The sequence below is a fragment of the Podarcis gaigeae genome, assembly GCF_964106915.1.
Source record: "Podarcis gaigeae genome assembly, chromosome: 10".
NCBI classification, from domain to species: domain Eukaryota; kingdom Metazoa; phylum Chordata; class Lepidosauria; order Squamata; family Lacertidae; genus Podarcis; species Podarcis gaigeae.
The window spans coordinates 3,220,156-3,235,747 of NC_139686.1; the positions used below are offsets into that span (position 1 = coordinate 3,220,156).

At 46.4% G+C, this 15,592-nt stretch overlaps 1 protein-coding gene across 1 annotated transcript in view; it reads right to left on the reverse strand.

The window, feature by feature from the left end:
- Positions 1 to 8,142, reverse strand: part of LOC310825821 (uncharacterized protein) — a gene marked incomplete at its 3' end in the record, with an annotated part of 142,408 nt that extends 134,266 nt beyond the window's left edge. Inside the window, exon 1 of the mRNA XM_083699642.1 lies at positions 7,986 to 8,142. The remainder of the gene's footprint in view (positions 1 to 7,985) is intronic.
- Between the last annotated feature and the right edge of the window lie 7,450 nt (positions 8,143 to 15,592).

The window sequence follows — 15,592 nt, forward strand, 5'->3', positions numbered from 1 at the left end:
TATAAATAACAAATTATTATGATTACATTATTATAATCCTCCATCCAGCCCTGTTTCCACCTCAAGATCTTCATGAGTCACCTTCACAGTCCCAATGGCCTCAAGAGGTCCAAGTGGACCATTTTGGGAGACCCAGGTCTAAGTCTTTTCCAGGGCCTGTGGTCTGGGTCAGTCAAAGAACTAGTGACAAGGCTTGGTGCTTGGGGTCAGCTGAATGGGTGCTCAGGGAAGCTCCTGTTCTTGGAGATGGACCTCCATCCACATGCCTCACATTGCATGGAGAGAGCAGGAGAAGCAGAAGGAAAGCAGCTGGCAAATGGGAAACGCCCCACCCCAATGGTTCCTTATAATAATGATGTGCTGCATCACTATAATAATGAAAGTGATGCAAGGGGGAGCCGTAACCCTACAGAGGCAAATGGTGGATTATAACTTGAGGCCTTATACGACGGTAACTAGGAGAAGCCAGTTTTTGGAGATGGAAGCCTGGCTTGGTTTGGAAAATGAAAGATGGAGAGATCACCCTATGTGGGGATCAAATGACTTTTGGGATATAAATCGGAGCCAGGTGGAGATTGGAGCCTTTGGGGCCTTTGGATTTGGAAGGAGGGTGAAACAAGATTTGGAATATTCTATGGGCCCTACCCTTAACTATGGAAGTCTGGCAGACTTGCTAAGAAGGAATATGACTATCGCTGGGTTGGAGCTCCCCCGAGATCTGTTTTTTAACACCAAAGACTACCAAAAAGATCGGCAGAGGGGACATGAAAGAGAGTTAAGAGCCTCGGACTTAAGATCTCCGGGTTGATGGACTTTTGGAGATTGATGGAACTGTTGCAGGGGCCGAGACTGGGGAGGGGAGATGGTGAAAGAAAATTGGTAATTTAAAGTGTAAATATTGAGATTTTTTTTTAAAAAAAAATTCTTTTAATGAGATGGGGAAATCGTGGAATGGAATTTTTATGACCCTAGGGGAAACGTCTTAAGAGAATAAGTTCAGATATATAAGTTTTAATGAGAAATAAGATTAAATAAAGTAAAAGTGGATGGCTAATTGGTGAAAGAGAGAATGGAAAATTACAGTTTATTAAGATAAGTTATAAGAATAAAAACAAAGATGAAGGATTTGCTGAAATATCTATTTGAATTAGAATACAAAGAGGGGAGGTGTGAGGAGGTCAAGGAGATAAGTTAAGAAAGGGAATTATATAAAGGTTTAACTTGTTCTTTTTTCTTTTTTGATTGTATCTTTTTTCTTTTTAGCTGTTTTTGTTTTTCTATTTTTTTATTTTATTTTTCTTTTGGACATGTTTTGTTTTCGTATATTGTGTTCCTTTTTGTAATTCTTTAAAAACTTGAATAAATATTATTTGAAAAAAATATATATATAATAATGATGTGCTGCCTGATCTCGTGCCCCTCTTCTGACACAGGACTACCCTAATTTGGCACTGACAAAGCTGGATATTCAAGGCAAAGGGATAACTGTGCTTAATGAAAAGTTCAACCTTGTAACACTGTCCTAAAGGATCTTCACTCGCTCTCAGTGCATTTCGGAGCACAATTCAAACTATTTGTGCTGATCTTTAAATTGTCATGGTTGCATCTTTCAGGCAAGAAAAGTATTGATCTGACATATAGAGATCATTCCTAGTCTATTGGTTCAAGAAGGTTCTGGTGGTTTTACTCTGTGTGATTCAAAGTTGGTGTTTTCTCCAGCTGGAACATTTTACCTGATAAGGGAGTTTCCTTTCTGCTGAGAGCAGGGGGTGAGATCAGTGGTTATGAGGTTATGCTGAACCTTCCTTGTTTTGGGAACCAGAAGAAGCTGGTTTAAACTGGGGTGGAGCCAGGCTTGGTATCCAGTCCCAAGGTTACTCTGGCCCTGAATTGTTTATAAATTACAGTCTTGAAAGGCGCCTGGGCCCACTTCCTATTCTGCTATTCTCTACTCTGCTTGTGTCTTTCTTACCTGAGTGCTGTTTTGCTATGCTGTGTTAGGGTTTTACTGTAAATTCAGTTTTTGGATTGTCATGCTTCTTTGCCTTCTGTACTAAATTTATCTGCTGAATGGATTTTTTGCTGCCTCTGAGTGTTTTTTTCTACTCTGCTAACTATATGTCAGTCTTGGAGATCATTATGGAGGAGCAAGATCTGCGACCTAAAGCCCTCAACCGCCTTGGCCCTGTAGACCTGAAGGAGCGTCTCCACCCCCATCCTTCACTCTGAACACTGAGGTCCTCCTCTGAGGTCCTCCTGCTGGTCCCTTCTCTATGATAAGTGAGGGTACAGGGAAGCAGGCAGAGGGCCTTTTCAGTGGTGGCGCCCGCCCTGTGGAACGCCCTCCCTTCAGAGGTCAAGGAAATGAACAACTACCTGACATTTGGAAGACAGCAGAAGGCAGCCCTGTGTCAGGAGGTTTATAATGTTTGATGTTTTCCTGTCTTTTATATGTGCTGTAACCTGCCCAGAGTGGCTGCGGAAACCCAACCAGGTGGGCGGGGTATAAATACTACAATCATTCTCATCATATTGTGATTTTTTGTAGTTATTTTGGAATTTGTACTGCAATATTAGCTCAAGAAATGTTATAGGTGAACAAAATCACAGGGTTGCCATAAACTATAATCCCACCCACGAACGCTCATTCACATACATTCTGTCAATTTGGGAATGACACACACCTCGCCTGTGCTAATACTGGCAGTCTTTGGCCTGCACAGGCACACCTGGTGTGTAGAGCCTCCAGCCCCAGGCACTGTCTATCCTGAAAATGGGTCCTTTGACTGGGAAGATTCATGCAGTCGCTGTCATTGGATCCTGAAGGATAGTATCTCAGCTTGTCAGTCACTCTGACATTGCCTACAAAGATTAAGAGGATCAGAAATGCTTTTGAGGTGCAACTTATCAGAGCTTGCAGGGCAGCGGCTGAAGAAGGAGCAAAAAGGGTTTTCTTGTGTGTGTGTTTCTTGTGGCTGATTAGCTGCTTTCCCTGTGCAAAGGTCAGAGGGGGCAGGGTTTCTGTTGAGGTAGGTGATTAGCTGTGGGAGGAGCTTATCAGAGCTTGCAGGGCAGCGGCTGAAGAAGGAGCAAAAAGGGTTTTCTTGTGTGTGTGTTTCTTGTGGCTGATTAGCTGCTTTCCCTGTGCAAAGGTCAGAGGGATCCATATCGTAGATTTAGGGGAGCTAGTCTCAAACGTTGAGGGAGACCTAGGGTTTTTTGGGGGGGAGAGTTATTTGTCCTGTCTGCACGCTTCTTATGATGGAGGACCGCTGTAGCCACCCCCAACGACACGTTCTCAAGATGGAGAGTGAGGGAACAGCTGCAGTCGCCTGCGGTTCCTGCACAATGTTTGCCATCTTGCCAAAGGTTGCAGGCAGCTTTACCTGCAGCAATTGCATGTTGATTGCCCTCTTAAAAGACAAAGTCCAGCAACTGGAGGAACGTGTAGCTACGCTCCGAAGAATTAGAGAGTTGGAGATGTTCTTGGAAGCAACAGAGCACACCGTCTCCACCAAGGAGGAGACAGGGGACTCCCCTGAGAAGGAGGCTAGTTCACCAACACAGGAGCCAGATATATGGAGAAACGTGACACAAAGAAGTAGGAAGCCCAGGGTTCGCTCTGATTGTTTAGAAATACACAATCGCTTTCAGGTCCTCTCCCCTAGCATGGAAGACGAAGAGCAGACTCCATTTGAGGATCTCTCCCTCATTACAGTCGATCAGGTATATGAAGACGAGCAGCAAAGTCAGTCCTCAGGGAGTGTGCAGGCGACCTTGGAACGGACAGCTCACGGAAGAACCCCGACCAGACCTAAGAGGAGGCGTGTAGTGGTGATAGGGGATTCCCTACTGAGGGGAACAGAAGCAGTGATCTGTGGGCCTGACAAGATGTCTCGGGAAGTGTGCTGTCTCCCCGGGGCTAAGATCCAAGATGTAACTGAACGACTGCAAGGAATCATAAAACCCACTGACAAATACCCCTTCCTCTTGGTTCATGTGGGAATCAATGACACTGCAAGCAATAGCCTCCAGAAGATCAAAAGAGACTATGAGGCTCTGGGCAGGAAATTGAAGCAATTAAATGCACAAATTGTCATCTCATCTGTCCTCCCAGTTGAACGACGTGGCCCAGGGAGAGAGAGAAAAATAGTGGAAGTGAACAGCTGGCTTCACAAATGGTGTAAACAGGAACGGTTTGGGTTCTTAGATCACGGACTGCAGTTTCTTGAAGATGGACTTCTGGCAAGCGATGGGCTGCACCTCACAACGGTTGGGAGGAATGTTTTTGCCAAAAATCTCAGAAACCTCATCAGGAGGGCTTTAAACTGACTAATGTGGGGGAGGGAGACAGTGCTCCTGAAGGTAGGAGTCTATCAATTGATGAAGATGATCATCCAAATTTCATAGACCAAATGGAGCAAACAGCACGCAGACCTAGTGGTGGGAGGAAAAAATCCTTAAATAAGAGACACGGGGGAATGATTAATGGACTTCAATGTCTGTACACTAATGCGAAAAGCATGTGAAATAAACAAGATGAGCTTGAGCTCTTGGTACAGCAAACTAAATATGACATAATAGGCATCACTGAAACCTGGTGGGATAAGTCCCATGACTGGAATGTAATAATGGGGGGATAAAAATCTATTTCAGAGAAACAGACCAGACAAGAAAGGAGGAGGAGTGGCGTTATATGTCAGGGATGTGTATACCTGTGAAGAGATCCAAGATTTAGAACCTCAAAGCCAAAGTGAGAGCATTTGGGTCAAAATTAAGGGAGAGAAGAATAACAGGGACCTCATTGTGGGAGTTTACTATAGATCCCCAAGCCAAACGGAGGACATAGATGATGCCTTCCTGGAACAGATGACCAAGCATGCAAAAGGAAGGGAGATAGTAGTAATGGGGGACTTCAATTACCCGGATATTTGCTGGATGTCAAACTCAGCCAAGAGCATAAGGTCAAACAGATTCCTCACTGGCCTTGCAGACAACTTTGTTGTCCAGAAAGTGGGAGAAGTAACAAGAGGAACAGCCATTTTAGATCTGGTCCTAACCAATGTTGATGACCTGGTTAGTGGGGTAGAAGTGGAAGGATCATTAGGCGCGAGTGATCATGCTCTTCTGAAGTTTACTATACAGCGAAAAGGAGCAGCCAAGCATACTAGGACTCAATTTCTTGACTTTAAGAAAGCCGACTTCATAAAACTTAGGGAAGTGCTGGGTGAGATCCCATGGACAGTAATACTAAAGGGAAAGGGAGTTCATGATGGCTGGGAGTTTGTTAAGAGGGAGATAGTAAAAGCACAACTTCAGGCAATACCAATGAGACGGAAACATGGAAGGTGCCTAAAGAAGCCAGGGTGGCTATCTAAAGAACTTTTAACTGAGTTAAGATTAAAAAAGGATGTGTACAAAAATGGAAAAGGGGGAAAACCACCAAAGAGGAATTCAAACAAATAGCCAGCACATGTAGACACAAAGTCAGAAAAGCTAAAGCACAGAATGAACTCAGGCTTGCTAGAGAGGTTAAAAGCAACAAAAAAGGCTTTTATGGGTATGTCCGTAGCAAAAGGAAGAACAAAGAAACAGTGGGGTGACTCAGAGGAGAAGATGGTGAAATGCAAACAGGGGACACAGAAAGGGCTGAACTCCTCAATGCCTTCTTTGCCTCAGTCTTCTCCGATAAAGAAAACATTGCCCAACCTGAAGAATTTGAAGCAAATGATTCAGCAGAGGAAACACAGCCCAGAATAACTAAGGAGATAGTACAAGAATACCTGGCTAGTTTAGATGTATTCAAGTCCCCAGGGCCAGACAAACTGCATCCAAGAGTATTAAAAGAACTGGCAGATGTGATCTCAGAACCACTGGCAGTCATCTGGTAGCCTGGTAGATGAAGGGAACGCAGTGGATGTAGCCTACCTTTATTTCAGCAAGGCATTTGACAAGGTGCCCCATGATATTCTTGTAAAGAAGCTGGTAAAATGTGGTCTTTACTATGCTACCACTCAGTGGATTTGTAACTGGCTGACTGACCGAACCCAAAGGGTGCTCATCAATGGTTCCTCTTCATCCTGGAGAAGAGTGACTAGTGGGGTGCCACAGGGTTCTGTCTTGGGCCCGGTCTTATTCAACATCTTTATCAACGACTTGGATGATGGACTCAAGGGCATCCTGATCAAATTTGCAGATGACACCAAACTGGGAGGGGTGGCTAACACCCCAGAGGACAGGATCACACTTCAAAACGACCTTGACAGATTAGAGAACTGGGCCAAAACAAACAAGATGAATTTTAACAGGGAGAAATGTAAAGTATTGCACTTGGGCAAAAAAAATGAGAGGCACAAATACAAGATGGGTGACACCTGGCTTGAGAGCAGTACATGTGAAAAGGATCTAGGAGTCTTGGTTGACCACAAACTTGACATGAGCCAACAGTGTGATGCGGCAGCTAAAAAAGCCAATGCAATTCTGGGCTGCATAAATAGGAGTATGGCATCTAGATCAAGGGAAGTAATAGTGCCACTGTATTCTGCTCTGGTCAGACCTCACCTGGAGTACTGTGTCCAGTTCTGGGCACCACAGTTCAAGAAGGACACTGACAAACTGGAACATGTCCAGAGGAGGGCAACCAAAATGGTCAAAGGCCTGGAAACGATGCCTTATGAGGAACGGCTAAGGGAGCTGGGCATGTTTAGCCTGGAGAAGAGGAGGTTAAGGGGTGATATGATAGCCATGTTCAAATATATAAGAGGATGTCACATACAGGAGGGAGAAAGGTTGTTTTCTGCTGCTCCAGAGAAGCGGACATGGAGCAATGGTTCCAAACTACAAGAAAGAAGGTTCCACCTAAACATTAGTAAGAACTTCCTGACAGTAAGAGCTGTTCGACAGTGGAATTTGCCGCCAAGGAGTGTGGTGGAGTCTCCTTCTTTGGAGGTCTTTAAGCAGAGGCTTGACAACCATATGTCAGGAGTGCTCTGATGGTGTTTCCTGCTTGGCAGGGGGTTGGACTCGATGGCCCTTGGGGTCTCTTCCAACTCTATGATTCTATGATTCTATGATTCTAACTTCTATATCAAGCTTGAGAGCCATTCCATGGACTCTGCACCCCTGTTTCTGATGACAGGTGTACATTATCCTCACCCTCAGCGGAAAAGACAATAAAGATGGAAGCCTGAGAGAGAGGAAAAGGTTTCTGGCTGCTTCCTGGGTGGGATTGCGGAAACCAAGAGCCGCTTCTGAGAAGGCCTCCCCCCTCCCCTCCTCCTCTCGGGATTTCCTCTCCTCTCCAGGGGACCAGTGGTTGGACTGGGCAGAATGGCTGTGTCTGGACAGGGCAGGGGCTTATAGGGGTGGGAAGAGGATGGAGCTTGCAAAAAGGAAGGGTGGAGGGACTGGACCCCCCACTTTCCAGGGATCCTTCTCTGGTTGCCTTGAAGGGGGGCCCATTCCTGGGTGGGAGGGAGAAGCCAAGGCAGCCCCTCCGGAGATTCAGGAGATTCATCGTGGGCGTCATGATGGAGATGTTTCCCCAAAGACTGGTCTTCCTCTCCCCCCCCCCCATTGCTGCGTTTCCGTGACCCGGGGGTGCCTCCTCCCTTCTCCCCCCACTTCCATGACCCCCTCTCTTTCTCCCTGAGTCTCCCCTGCACCCAGACGCCCCCTTGGCCCGGCTCACCCCTAGCCCTGCGCCCCCCATCTCTCCGTCCCTAATGCCCCCCAAGATGAGCCGGGGAGGGACAGGGGGGTCTCTATCCAGGCGCCTCCCGCACCCCTTAACCCTTTCCTGGCCCGCTTCTCTCCGCGCCCCAGGAAGTCCTCGTGGGTGGGGGTCCCATCTCCGCCCCTGCGAGGAAAGCCCCCTTGGCAGCACGCACGCAGGGATCCAGGCCCCACGGAAGGTGCTTGGGGGAGCTGGAGGGGTCTCTGGGTCCTTTTCTCCAGTCTCTCCCCCCCCCCCGTGACCCCTTTACCTCTTTGTCCTCGCTCCCGATTCTCCTTTCCTGCAACATCCACGGGGGGGGGGGGGGGATTTACCTGCCGCCCCTCCTCCCCTTTCCGAAAGCGCGCGGCCCTAGAGCTACGGCGCAGAGAAGAAATCCGAAGTGGAAGCTCCACTTCCGGGAGAAGAAGGGAAGCCGGATTGGAGGAGGAGGAAGGAGGGGGTGGGACTTATGGGGGCGGGATCTGGGGTTGTGGGGGCGGGGTGAGAGGAGGATGTGCCGGGAGGGGAGGGAAAGAATTGGGGGGGGGGGGGAGAGGAAGGTTTTCCCCTCCCCTCTTCCTTCTGGATCAGGAGAGCGGGGGAGGGGCTGATCCCGGAGATCCAGCTGCAACGTGGGGTCCCCCCCCAAGTGCAACATCCTTCCCTCCCCCACCCCACGAGCCTAGATCCCTCCGTGTTTTAGGTCTTCGTCTGTTCAGGAATGGAGGGGGGCAGCTAAACGACTCCCCCAAATCCCAGCTCCCCACCCCAGCCTCTGACTAAGGCCAGGACAAGGACCGTGGACACAGGCACCGTCCAAGCACAACAGCCAACCGGATTCCAAAATCTGAGGGATCCCTTGGACCAGAAACAAGGAGACCAGCCAGGAAGAGGAGAGCCAAAGAGCAGCCAGTAGGTCTTGACTGAAGACTGTGGCCACAGGACTCCCACCTGCCCCCAGGTGGAACAAGATGGAAGCCCCCAACAAAAGAAGACCCCAACTTTTATTAGCTGCTAATCCCCCATGCTACACCCCAAGACTGCATCATGACTACATCATTGACCCATCACACAGAGGAGGGGTTCAGGGAGAAGAAGAAGAGGAGTTTGGATTTGATATCCCGCTTTATCACTACGCGAAGGAGTCTCAAAGCGGCTCACATTCTCCTTTCCCTTCCTCCCTCACAACAAACACTCTGTGGGGTGAGTGGGGCTGAGAGACCTCAGAGAAGTGTGACTTCTCTGAAGGAGGAGGAGTTGTGGTGGTAACCTGAGGGTCTTCTCACCTGTCCGGTTCCTCCTTTCCCCCTCCCCATGCTTACATTCCTGAGGACAAAGGGGAGTTCACTCTTTCCTGCCCCAAGAGGGAAGGGCTGGTCACTGTCCTGTGTTTCAGTCCCTACTGAATCCACTTCCATTTGCAGGTCCTTTGTGAGTCTAGGACCATCAAGGTTGGCATGCCAACTGGGTAGGGCTCACTGCAGACATGTTGGCTGCCTTGTGTCAAGTCTCCCCCCTTTGATAGTCCTTCACTCATGGTGTAAAATAAAAGTTGAACGGTGCAGATCCAATGTACGGCTGATTTTGTATGAATTTATAACAGAAGTGTCATGTATGTCCTGTGTGAGTGTGCGTGTGTGTGTGTTGTTTGTACAAACTGAATGATTGGGCGGGGGGGGGGTGGTTCCTGCAACACATGAATCCCCGTCCCAAAGAAGGGCAGTGCCAAAGAATGCTCCACCTGTGGGAATGTTCAGGGATGCAGGAGAGTATATATTATCTGATTATATCCTTATCCAACTTGTGTTAACAAGTTTCCAATATCAGCAGAGTAAAACATTCCCCTTTATTTTAAGTTTGCAATGGCAGCGTTTGCTCAGGCTCGCTTAAGCCTCTATAAATATTTATTAAAGTTTTTTGATACAAATGCACAAATAATAAACAACATTGCTTATATCAAAACGTGGTTTCATCACTTCTTTGGACTCCCTCACGTCTCCCGCTCCCACTTACATCGTTAAAAAGTTTTTCCAAGCAAATTATCAACTTGTTTACAATCTTATATCCACTCATTTAAATACAATCTAGCAATTCTCCAAAAGGTTTGTGTTTTCTTTAACCTCACTTATCATCAAATTCAAATCTAATTTAGTGGTGGCCAATTATTTATAATCTAGCATCCTTCTTAACATTCAACCAAATTACAATGTTTTTGTAAATACGTCTTAAATTTCTTCCAGTCTTCCTCGATCCTCTCTTCTCCCAGGTCTCGGATTCTGCCAGTCATCTCGGCCAGTTGCATATAGTCCATCAGCTGCATCTGCCACTCTTCCAGTGTGGGTAGATCTTGCGTTTTCCAGTTCTTAGCGATAAGTATCCTTGCTGCCGTTGTTGCATACAGAAAAAATGTTCGGTCCTTCTTTAGCACCTTCTGGCCGACAATACCCAGAAGGAAGGCCTCTGGTTTCTTAGTGAAGGTATACTTAAATACCTTTTTCAACTCATTATATATCATTTCCCAGAAGGCCTTCACTTTAGGGCAAGTCCACCAGAGATGAAAGAATGTTCCTTCATTTTCCTTACATTTCCAACATTTATTATCAGACGAATGGTATATTTTGGCAAGTTTAACTGGGGTCATGTACCACCTATACATCATTTTCATTACATTTTCCTTCAGAGCATTACATGCGGTGAAGTTCAGCCCAGTGGTCCACAACCTTTCCCAGTCCTCAAACATAATGTTATGCCCAATGTCTTGTGCCCATTTTATCATAGCCGATTTAACCGTTTCGTCTTGTGTATTCCATTTTAACAGCAAGTTATACATTCTAGATAGTAACTTCGATTTCTCCACCTGGAACCCTAACTTTCTGTCATTTTTAAAAACTTCTTTAATCTGAGCGTAATGTAACCAGTCTCGCACTTTATCCTTCATTTTCTCCAAACTCTGCAATTTCCAATTGTCTCCATCTTTTTCTAATATTTCCCAGTATTTTGGCCATTTGGCCTCCATATTGGGTCTTTTTCGGGCCTTAGCTTCCAGAGGCGAAAGCCACCTCGGAGTCTTGTTTTCCAATAAGTCTTTGTATTTTATCCAGACATTAAATACTGCTTTCCTGACAATATGGTTCTTAAAGGCCTTATTGATCTTAACTTTGTCATACCATAAGTATGCATGCCAACCAAAAGCATTGTTAAAGCCTTCCAAATCCAACACATCAGTGTCTTCAAGAAGTAGCCATTCCTTTAGCCAGCAGAAAGCTGCGGCTTCATAGTACAGTTTTAAGTCTGGCAGGGCGAAGCCCCCTCTTTCTTTCACATCAGTTAATATCTTAAACTTAATTCTGGGCTTTTTGCCCTGCCAGACAAATTTAGAAATATCTCTCTGCCACTTCCGGAAACACTCCGTCTTGTCCACAATTTGCAATGTTTGAAACAAAAACAACATCTTAGGCAATGCGCTTAAGCCTCTATAATAATTATTCTGGTAATTTCCCCTTATTCCCTCATAAAATAGAAGAGACGACACAGTCTTTTACAAAAGTATAAAAAGAGTTTACTCACATTCTGTTCACAATCAGATCCCAGAAGGCAGACTTAGGCTTAATGAAGTAATATACATTTGCAGTCTATCTTATAATAAGACAGTCCCTGTCTCCTCTCTTGGCTGGGAGCCAAGAGGGCATCTTTAGCTTAGTAGATGTTGCTTCTTCGAAGGAAGAGAGGCAAGAGAGAGATGGCTGCGCCTGCCCCGTACTTTTGTCATTACCTGCACAGGTGAGGCCACGCCCACCTCTAGTCACATGCAGAGGAAGTCTGTCCCAGCCCAGAGGGAAACAGGAAGTTTACCTGCTGGCAGGACAAACATTCCTCCCCATGTCTAAACATGTACACTCTAGGAATGTTACAGATAGGTAGCCGTGTTGGTCTGCCATAGTCAAAAAAAAATAAATAATAAATAAATTCCTTCCAGTAGCACCTTAAAGACCAACTAAGTTAGTTCTAGGTATGAGCTTTCGTGTGCATGCACACTTCTTCAGATACACTGAAACAGAAGTCACCAGACCCTTCTATATAGTGAGAAGGTGGGGAGGGGAATTAATCAGAAGGGTGGTGGGAATGGGTGATTGGCAGATAGCTGTGATGAGCATGTCACCAGACCCTTCTATATAGTGAGAAGGTGGGGAGGGGTATTACTCAGAAGGGTGGTGGGAATGGGTGATTGGCAGATAGCTGTGATGAGCCTGTCAACTGCTCTTGTCAACTGTAATTGACTGCTCTTGTGTTTCACATCCCACACCACCTACCACACAATTGTGCTCATTTCACACGCTAGCAAGGTTATGCTTATGAACAGCTTGGTAGGTTTCTGGAGGAAACATCGACATTGGATCCATTTCAGTCCGGTTTCCATCCTGGTTTTGGGACGGAGATGGCTCTGGTTGCTCTAACAGATGATCTCCGTAGACAACTGGATCGAGGCGGGTCAGGACTGCTGATCCTTTTAGATTTGTCAGCAGCCTTTGACATGGTCGATCATGATCTTCTGGACCACCGCCTCACAGACGTGGGGATACAGGGCATAGCCCGTAACTGGTTGTGCTCTTTTATCTCTGGCCGGGGACAGAGGGTGGCACTAGGGAGGGAAATGTCGTCGCGCCACTCCTTGGTGTGTGGAGTGCCGCAGGGCGCAATTCTCTCCCCAATGCTTTTTAACATCTTTATGCGCCCCCTTGCCCAGATTATCCAGAGCTTTGGGCTGGGCTGTCACCAATATGCTGATGACACTCAGCTCTATCTGCTGATGGATGGCCACACTGACTCGGCCCCGAACACACTGACCAGATGCTTGGAAGCTGTGGCTGGATGGTTTTGTGGGAGCCGATTGAAACTAAATCCTTCGAAGACAGAGGTCCTATGGCTAGGTCGGGATGGCATGGGGATGAGGGACCAACTCCCTTCTCTTGCGGGGGCCCAATTAGTGCCATTGCCTTCCGTTAAGAGTTTGGGTGTAATCCTAGATGCCTCCCTTTCCATGGAGGCGCAAGTTACAGCAACAGCCAAGGCGACATTTTTCCACCTTCGCCGCATCAAGCAGTTGGTCCCTTACCTTTCCCGCCCTGACTTGGCCACAGTGATCCATGCGACGGTCATCTCCAGGCTTGACTACTGTAATTCGCTCTATGCGGGGCTGCCCTTGAAGCTGTCCCAGAAACTCCAGCGGGTACAGAATGCTGCAGCGAGGCTCCTCACGGGGTCTCTGCCATGGGAGCAGATTCACCCAGTGCTTTTCAAGCTGCACTGGCTCCCGGTGGAGTACAGGGTCAGATTTAAGGTGCTGCTTTTGACCTTTAAAGCCCTTCACGGCCTAGGACCCTCGTACCTACGGGACCGCCTCTCCTGGTATGCCCCACGGAGAGCCTCAAGGTCCATAAATAACAACACCCTAGTGGTCCCGGGCCCTAAGGAAGTTAGATTGGCTTCAACCAGAGCCAGGGCCTTTTCAACTCTGGCTCCGGCCTGGTGGAACGCTCTGCCTCATGAGACCAGGGCCCTGCAGGATCTGATTTCTTTCCGCAGGGCCTGTAAGACAGAGTTGTTCCGCCTGGCCTTTGGCTTGGAGCCAATTTGATTCCCTCCCTCTCTTTTTCCCCCCTTTCTTTTCCTTTTCCTCCTGCGATGAGGCTACATTTTAATATTTTAATGTTCCATTATTTTAATGTTATATTTTATTTCTGTTTTTAAGTTGTAATCATTCATCTTGTTTTTATTATTGCTTGTAAGCCGCTCTGAGCCCGGCCTTGGCTGGGGAGGGCGGGGTATAAATAAAAAATTATTATTATTAATTATTATTAAAATGCTACAAGGCAGGCTTAAGGAGTATGTGGACCGAGAACTTCCAGAAGTGCAAGCTGGATTTCGAAGGGACAAAGGAAGCAGAGACCAAATTGGAAACATGCGCTGGATTATGGGGAAAGCTAGAAAACATTTACTTCTGCTTCATTGACTATACAAAATCATAGAATCATAGAGTTGGAAGAGACCACAAGGGCCATCGAGTCCAACCCCCTCCTTTGACTGTGTCGACCACAGCAACCTATGGTGAGTTTTTAAAGAAATGGGAGTGCCTGATCACCTCATCTGTCTCCTGAGAAATCTCCATGTTGGACAAGAAGCTACAGTTAGAACTGGATATGGAACAACAAAATTGGGAAAGGAGGACGGTATATTGTCTCCCTGCATATTTAAAGTAAATGCAGAATTCATCATGCAAAAGGCGGGACTGGATGAATCATGTAATAAAAAATTTAAGGTCTTATATATATAATAAATGCTCATAAATGTACCAAGCAAGCGCATACATAGATATGTGGACCACATGTCTGGAGCAGCTCAGGAAGACTGTCTTGAAACCATTTTGACTCCCAAACTGACCCAATGTTTTCTCTGCAAGGAGGGAGCGGGTGAGGGAACCTTCCCATTGTCTCAGGAATTGGGAAATCACCATCTCAAAGGAATGGCCAGACTACCAGTAAAGGGAATCAGATAAGGCATTATCAGATAACCTGGCAGGCCGGAAAAACGACAACATTCAAATTTCTGTTGCAGACCGCCTTTTCTGTGATGTAGGTATGATGTTTGTAGTAGGTGGTCTGGGGTTACACCCCTTCTGTGATGTATGTATGATGTATGGAGGGGTGGTCTGGAGCTCCAGGGCAGGGAATTTAAAATGTCTATATAAAGGCAGGCACACCTTTGTTCTGGGTCCTCCTCCTTTCCTGCGTGTGAGGGGAGCACCCTGTTGCAACAGATCAATCAAGATCAGGCTTACTAGATGCTTTGGTTCTCAATAGTCTCTGGTTGCCTCTGCTCTTTCCTCCTACCAATGGAGAACCCACAAGGGACTCTATAAAGGGCTCTTGTGTCCCCCATAAGGGAAGAAGGGCAGCTTTTGCTTACAACTGGTGGCACCCCAGATGGGACCTTCGGTTGGCCGGATTCTGGGGGCAAGGAAGGACTGGTGATCCAGTGCGCACCAGTCCATTTGCCAGGAGGAGCCACCAGTTCTCTAGTGACCCCAGGGTCTGGAAAGAACTGGAGTTCCAGCGGGGCTAACCAGAGGAAGCAACGCTTGATCAGGCCGGCCACAAATTGATTTATTTTAAACATAATCTTTATTAATTTAAACTACACACATATACAAATAATTTACAATCTCATACTGCAAAAAAGACAATTAAGAAAAAACAATTAAGAAAAAAGGAAAGAAGAAAATACATAGAATCCTAGAGTTGGAAGAGACCCCAAGGGCCATCGAGTCCAACCCCCTGCCAAGCAGGAAACACCATCAGAGCACTCCTGACATATGGTTGTCAAGCCTCTGCTTAAAGACCTCCAAAGAAGGAGACTCCACCACACTCCTTGGCAGCAAATTCCACTGTCGAACAGCTCTTACTGTAGGAAGTTCTTCCTAATGTTTAGGTGGAATCTTCTTTCTTGTAGTTTGGATCCATTGCTCTGTGTCCGCTTCTCTGGAGCAGCAGAAAACAACCTTTCTCCCTCCTCTATGTGACATCCTTTTATACATTTGAACATGGCTATAATATCACCCCTTAACCTCCTTCTTTCCTACAGAAAAAGGAAAGAAGAAAAAGATTTATGTGCATAAAAAAACTTAATCTTCCTAATTAAATAAAAAAGACTTCTGACAAAATGAGTCTTCCAATCATTCTCATGGTACTGTTTATATTGCCGTTGTTTTCCCTCACAGTTTTATATTCTTTAATATTGTTCCAGTCTACTCCACAAACAGCATTTGTTGTGTTTACAAGTATCACTCAGGTTCTGCTAATATGGTGTGGTTGGAACAAT